The sequence below is a fragment of the Triticum dicoccoides genome, chromosome 6B (assembly GCF_002162155.2).
Source record: "Triticum dicoccoides isolate Atlit2015 ecotype Zavitan chromosome 6B, WEW_v2.0, whole genome shotgun sequence".
NCBI classification, from domain to species: Eukaryota; Viridiplantae; Streptophyta; class Magnoliopsida; order Poales; family Poaceae; genus Triticum; species Triticum dicoccoides.
Window position 1 is genome coordinate 237,938,258 of NC_041391.1, and position 7,518 is coordinate 237,945,775.

The window sequence follows — 7,518 nt, forward strand, 5'->3', positions numbered from 1 at the left end:
ATGTTCATCACATTTCTTTTCTTTATAGCATGTACGTATGTACTTTTATATGATTCAAAGCAATAGTCTAGTTTTGACATGAAGACTTTAATACTCAAGCATACCAACAAGCAACCATGTCTTCAAACATATTGTCGGTGTCAAAACCGGCAGATCTCGGGTAGGGGGTCCCGAACTGTGCGTCAAGGCGGATGGTAACAGGAGACAAGGGACACGATGTTTTACCCAGGTTCGGGCCCTCTTGATGGAGGTAAAACCCTACGTCCTGCTTGATTAATATTGATGATATGGGTAGTACAAGAGTGGATCTACCACGAGATCAAGGAGGCTAAACCCTAAAGCTAGCCTATGGTCTGATTGTTGTAATGTATGTTGTGTCCTACGGACTAAAGCCCTCCGGTTTATATAGACACCGGAGAAGGCTAGGGTTACACAGAGTCGGTTACAATGGTAGGAGATCTACATATCCGTATCGCCAAGCTTGCCTTCCACGCCAAGGAAAGTCCCATCCGGACACGGGACGGAGTCTTCAATCTTGTATCTTCGTAGTCTTGGAGTCCGGCGGACGATGATAGTCCGGCTGTCCAAACACCCCCTAGTCTAGGACTCCCTCAGTAGCCCCTGAACCAGGCTTCAATGACGATAAGTCCGGCGCGCATAATGTTCGGCATTGCAAGGCGGGTTCCTCCCTTGAATAATCCAGAGAAGATCATAAACACCAGGATAGTGTCCGGCTCTGCAAAATAAATTCCACATTCTACCGTAGAGAGAATAAAATGTACACAAGTCCAATTTGCTGACGTATTATGCGGCATGACATCACACTGCTACCAAGCCTTTACTTGAATCGTTTTTTATTATACCACCTCAGCACGTTTAGCGAAGCGGTTTCCTTGGCACGTCCTGTCGAAGCAGAGATCGTGTTCCCCTTATTCCGGGATTCTCATCAATACGGACGTGGGTAACCCAACCGCGCCATTGATGGTGGCGCTTGGGAGATAAGCGAGTTTTACCAGGCTAGTGGGGACGCATAGTCTTCGTCCGCCTATATATAAGGGACAAGGATTCACCTTTTCACCTATGCCTTCTTCCTCCTTTGCTTATCCATCTCCGCGCACTCGAGCTCCAGCGCCCAAGTTCGCGCATCTCGCCTCGACCTTCTCCGACCATGTCCGGAGCGGGAGGCAAATGGTTGGCCTCCACCGTTAAGGAGGAGCACATCACCAAGCTGCGCAGCGCCGGATACCTTTCCGGCGACATCGCGCATCGGCTGCCCGACGAGGGGCAGCTCATCCCCACCCCCGGGCCCCATGAGAGGGTTGTTTTCCTCCCCCACTTCCTCCGCGGACTGGGCTTTCCACTTCACCCTTTTGTCCGGGGGCTCATGTTTTACTACGGCCTGGATTTCCACGATCTGGCGCCGAACTTCATCCTCAACATCTCGGCGTTTATCGTCGTGTGCGAGGCTTTCCTCTGCATCCAGCCCCACTTCGACCTGTGGCTCAAGACCTTCAACGTCAAGCCGAAGGTTGTGAAGGGCATGCAAGCGGAGTGCGGAGGCGCCATGTTGGGCAAGATTCCCAACGTCCTTTGGTTCGAAGGGGCCTTCGTGGACTCCGTTAAGGGGTGGCAGTCGGGGTGGTTCTATATCACCGAGCCGCGTGAACCCACGTGGGCGGCGGACCCCGAATTTAGATCTGGTATCCCTACGTAGCTCACCTCCTGGAAAGAGAAGGGCTTGTTGTGGGGTAATCCGAAGGAGCTGACGGGACTCCGAGCCTGTATCCAGAAGCTGGTGAACAATAAGCTCAGGCTCGTTGACGTGGTCCAAGTCATGCTCATCCGCCGGATCCTCCCATGCCAAGAACGGGCATTCAATCTGTGGGAGTTTGATCCGGAACAGCACCAGGCGTTAAGCGGGCTCTTCAACACGGCGTACGAAGGCGCCTGGAGGGTGCTGTTTAAGGGCGCCGAAGCCCCCGCATCTGTGACGGAAGATCGCGGATTTCACTCGCAGCGTCCAGCTGACGAGGTAAGTGATTCTACCCCTTTACGGGACACTTGTTAATAGTTCGACCCTAAGCAGGTTTTAATCTCCCTTTTCCTTTGACAGGAATGGATGAAGAAGGCCGAGCAGCTCATCTGCCCAGCTCCCATGCCAGAAGACCCAGTGGATGCCCGTCTAGCGAGGCTGCTGGTTCCGGCACCGCACGTGGTGCCGGAGAAGAAGGCCAAGAAGGTGGCCACGGGGACTTGAAAGAGTTCCCGTAATCAGGCGTCCGACAACGAGACGGACTCCTCCCCCGAAGACGACGAGGAGGAAGAAGACTCTCTCCCGGAGGAGGGAGAGAGGAAGAGGAAGGCTTCCCCAACAGGGGAGGCCGAAGGGTCCAAGAGGGGGAGAACCATTCCCCCGGACAGCTCTGCCAACACCGACGTTGGCGACGAGGAGTGGCCTTCAAGGGCCAGGCCTCCGGCGAGATCGTAAGTATCTGGATCCCTGTATGATTTGAAATTTCTTTCGTGCCACATAATGCCTTTCTAATGCCGCATACTGCCTATAGTCCGGCCGACGATGATCTCCCTGCTTCATCAAGCGGGTAGTTGGCGGCGTCGGATGTGGAGTCCATCCCGACTGCCTCCACCCCTCGCGCCGACGAGGACGCCGAGGTGGGATCCCGGAAAGGGACCCATCAGGAGGAGGCCCCGGAGGCGCCGCAAGGCAGCCTCCCGGACTATGCGCCGGACTCTATGCCGGAACCTGCAGTGGTTCCAGAGTCCGGCAGGCGGCCCCTTCGCAAGAAGGACAAGACCGTGACACCGGTGGCCCCCGTCCAACCGGAGGCGCCAGACAACTTGTTGGAGGCGCTCAAAGGCGCTTCCGTCGAGGAAGAACACCGCACTGTTATGAGTGCGGTGATTCAGAAGGTCCAGCTCGCCAAGAGCGGGCTGACCGAAGCCTGTAGTAGCCTTTTAATAGGCTTTGAGGTAAGAAGTTAAAATTGTGTAATGTAATACCACATAGACAGTAGCCCCTGATGCTCGGTTCGGTGTTCGGAAAGAAAATCCAGACTGAGGATCTAAAAAGATATTCGCAGGTTGCTAATAAATTATGTCAATATGGGTTTGCAGGCTGTGCTGCTGACCTCTGCCGCACTGACTGCGGAGGTTGGTACATTAAAGCAAGATCTAGAGCGGTCCGAGCGAGAGCTCGGCCATGCCAAGAGGCAGCTCGAGGACAAAGAAGGTGAGTAGCACCACTTTGAATTGTTACCTTACAGAAAAGGATTCTGGTTGCAATAAAATTAACAAGGATAATATGGGTGTTGCAGGGGCCACTAACGAGGTGGCTGCCCTGAAGGAGGTTGTGTCCGCGGTCGAACGCAATGCGGCTGCGAAACGGGTCGAGCGAGAGAAGCAGGAGGCGCGGGTGGCGGAAGTGCGGCAAGAGCTCCAGGCTCTCATGGAGAAGCATGAGAGTTTGGAGCGCGACTCCAAGACTCGAGAGTCCGAGCTCGCCTCGGCTCTCGAAAGTGCCAAGTCCGCCAAGGCCGAGGCCCATAAGGCCCTTCAGGAGGTTGAAGATGTGAAGAAGATAGCGGCGGGTAAGGCATTTTTCATGCAAAGCAAGCATGTTAATGTAAACTACCTGACACTTACCCGAATTCGGAGCTCTCCAGGGGCGTTTGCAGATCTGCCGCGCAGTGTATCCGATGCCGCCGCATTTTACCATGGCCAGGAGGGGAGCTCAACGGAGAAGGTCTTCTGGTCTCAGTATGCTGAGGCCGGCCATCCGGTGCCCCCAAGCGACCAGCTGAAGCAACTGGTCGAACTCAACAAGGTAGCTGAGGAGGCCATGAAGGGCCTTATAGTCCGGTTGTGGCCTGGACAGGCCATGCCTGGGAGCTACTTCGGCCTCGTGCGGCGGCTGGTGGATGCGTGCCCCTGGGTGGAGGTCATCAAGCGCTCCGCCTGTATTGAAGGTGCTCGTCGGGCCCTTGCCCGCACAAAGGTGCATTGGGGCAGGCTGGATGCGGAGAAGCTTCTCACTGACCCGCCGCCACCGGGCAAGGAGTATCGTACGCCCGAAATGTATTATAAAACTGTCCTGAAGAGAGCCCGCGATATTGCGGATGAATGCCCCAGAGATGTAATTTTTGAGTAAACTCGCTATGTATTATCCTGTGCGCTGAAAACTTTGTTCATATGCGCTTTAAGCAACGCTTGTTTAATTTAAAATATTACCTTCTGTGCGGCCGTTTATAAAATCTGAGAGATGGCAAGTCGTTGGCTTCAGCCCCCGAGCCGCGAGTGCTGGGGTGTTTGGGATAAACTTGAGCACTCTTGTTCCCATTTTTGGGTCCATCTAGGGAGGCGCTCAACATAACGAACAAGGCAACCGGACTTATAATGCTTGAACACTCTCACTTAGCCATAGAATTCTATAATTTTAAATTTCGGCGAAGCCCCTAGTATTCGGAAGACCGAATTCAGGGCGCTATCCACGCCTTCATCGGACATTATCCGGAACTTCGCTCGAAGCGGCGTGAGTCTTTAAGGACCCGAAAAGACCTCTCGAACAGCGACCAGTCTCTCGCCTTATCATGCCGGTCAGTTTTAGCTTTCTCCACTGAGGCGCTCGCCCGGCTCAACCGGGGCGCAATCGCAGTGGTTCTCCCAGTGCCACCTTAGCTGACAGAACAGAACGTAAGGCACCAAAACATGGGAGCCGGGCAAACCCAACTATTGACCCAAGACATGATTCGGAGCCGATTCATATAATGCTATAAGTTCGGGGTGCCGTACTTGTGAAAGTGTTCGGACTTATCACACCATAATGTGGGGAACATAAGCCCCTGGTGTATTAGGCCGTACCAAAATATACGGGTGCAAGATGTCATGTAATGAACATATATATGTAATAACAGGCAAGAAAGGGCTGCATTATTTATTAAAGGAAGTCTGCTATGAATGCGGACTGATACAAATAGTGCGATAAGCAAGGGTTTTGGACTAATTAAACATGTCCCCCCTCCAGGGGTGGGCTGCGGACTGGGTGTATATAATCAAATTTAATGCTCGTAATGGAGACCACCTGAGTGTTCGTCGCAGTTTTCTTTCTTCCCTGGCTGTTGCATCGTGAGTTCGGCAGGTTCACCGCTGGACAGGGCCTCTGGTTAACGGAGTCCTGTGTATACAAAGAAAGGAAATAGTAAATAAGAAAGAGTGGCACACTTGCGAGCCCCTGGTGTGGTCGAGCCGCACTCTGGATCCATTGTGGTCGTGCCCCTTCCCCTACGCCCATGGTATCTCCAAAGCGTAATGATGTACGCGGAGGGTTATTCTTGCAATCATGCGAGGGCGGGGGTTAGGGCCGCATTGCTACGCGTGCTCTGATCATGCCAGGTGGTCTTGGTTGGTGTTGCTTCGGGCGTGTTTTGCTATATCCGGCCGTTTAACGGCCGGACTCGAAAATTGCCTTAAAAGGCTGCTCTATACTTCTGCCGCGAGAGCCGCTGTATGTTCCTTCGTTCGGAGGGAGCGTTCCGTATTTCCGTTTACCGTGATGACTCCACGAGGGCCTGGCATCTTGAGCTTGAGGTATGCATAATGCGGCACCGCGTTGAACTTTGCAAACGCGGTTCGTCCGAGCAGGGCGTGATAGCCGCTGCGAAATGGGATTATGTCAAAGATTAACTCCTTGCTCCGGAAATTATCCGGGGATCCGAAGACCACTTCCAGTGTGACTGAGCCTGTACAATTGGCTTCCACACCTGGTATGACACCTTTAAAGGTTGTCTTTGTAGGTTTAATCCTTGAGGGGTCTATGCCCATCTTGCGCGCTGTATCCTGATAAAGCAGGTTCAGGCTACTGCCGCCGTCCATCAGGACTCTCGTGACGTGAAATCCATCGACGATTGGGTCTAAAACCAATGCGGCGAATCCACCATGGCGTATGCTGGTCGGATGGTCTCTTCGATCGAAAGTGATCGGACAAGAGGACCATGGATTGAACTTCGGGGCGACTGGCTCCATCGCATATACGTCCCGTAGTGCCCGCTTCCGCTCCCTCTTGGGTATATGGGTTGCGTAAATCATGTTCACCATCCGCACTTGTGGGGGAAAACCCTTCTGTCCTCTGTTGTTCGGCGGTTGGGTCTCTTCCTCGTCGTCGTTGTTTAGCCCCTTGTCATTGTTTTTGACAATTAGCTTGCCTGCCTGCTTGAACACCCAGCAATCTTTGTTGGTGTGATTAGCTGGCTTTTCAGGGGTGCCATGTATCTGGCATAAGCGGTCGAGTATTCGGTCCAAATTGGACGGACCCGGAGTGGTTCTTTTGAATGGCTTCTTCCGTTGACCGGGTTTAGAGCCTCGGAATCTGGCGTTGACTACCGTATCCTCCTTGTCGTCGCCGTTAATGCGGCGTTTTTTTTGCTTCGACGCAACCTGCCATTGTGGTCCTTAGTATCCGGACTGCCAGAATTTTTACTGAGGTTGTTGCTGCGAGCTAGCCAGCTATCCTCTCCCGCGCAAAAGCGGGTCATTAATGATGTGAGGGCTGCCATGGATTTCGGCTTTTCCTGTCCCAGGTGCCGGGCTAGCCACTCGTCGCGGATGTTATGTTTGAAGGCTGCGAGGGCCTCTGCATCCGGATAGTCGACGATTTGGTTTTTCTTTGTCAAGAACCGTGTCCAGAATTGTGTGGCCGATTCGTCTGGCTGCTGAATTATATGGCTTAGGTCATCGGCGTCTGGTGGCCGCACATACGTGCCCTGGAAATTGTCGAGGAATGCGGCTTCCAGGTCTTCCCAACACCCAATTGACTCTGCGGGCAAGCTGTTAAGCCAATGTTGAGCTGGTCCTTTAAGCTTGAGTGGGAGATACTTGATGGCATGGAGATCGTCGCCGCGGGCCATATGGATGTGAAGGAGATAATCTTCGATCCAAACTGCAGGGTCTGTTGTTCCATCGTAGGATTCGATGTTTACGGGTTTAAACCCTTCAGGGATTTGATGATCCATTACTTCGTCAGTGAAGCATAGCGGGTGTGCGGCGCCTCTATATTGAGCAATATCACGACGCAGGTCGAGAGAGCGTTGTCTGCTGTGTTCGGCCCGGCCGGGGTTATTGTATCCGGCGCGACGGTATTTGTCACGGGTCGTGGGGCGCCCTCGTGATCCGTAGATGGATCTGGATTGCCTTGCTTTGTCCTCCAATACGTCTCGCAAGTCCGGCGCGTTCCCTCTTGGCTTCATATTTTTGGAGCGATGCCGGGGTATGGTCTTGGCGGAGGGCCTAGATGCCTCTCTGTCGCGACCATGGGGTGGTCGGTCTGCCGTATCGTGCGCTGGTGATGAAGGTATGTATGCTTCCTCCTCTAATCGGGGGAGCAACTTGCGTCTGGGGTAGCTTTTGGAGGGGCGTTCGAGTTTAAACTCTTCGGCCGCGAGGACCTCGGTCCATCGATCGGCCAGCAGGTCCTAATCAGCTTGAAGCTGCTGCTGCTTTTTCTTTAGG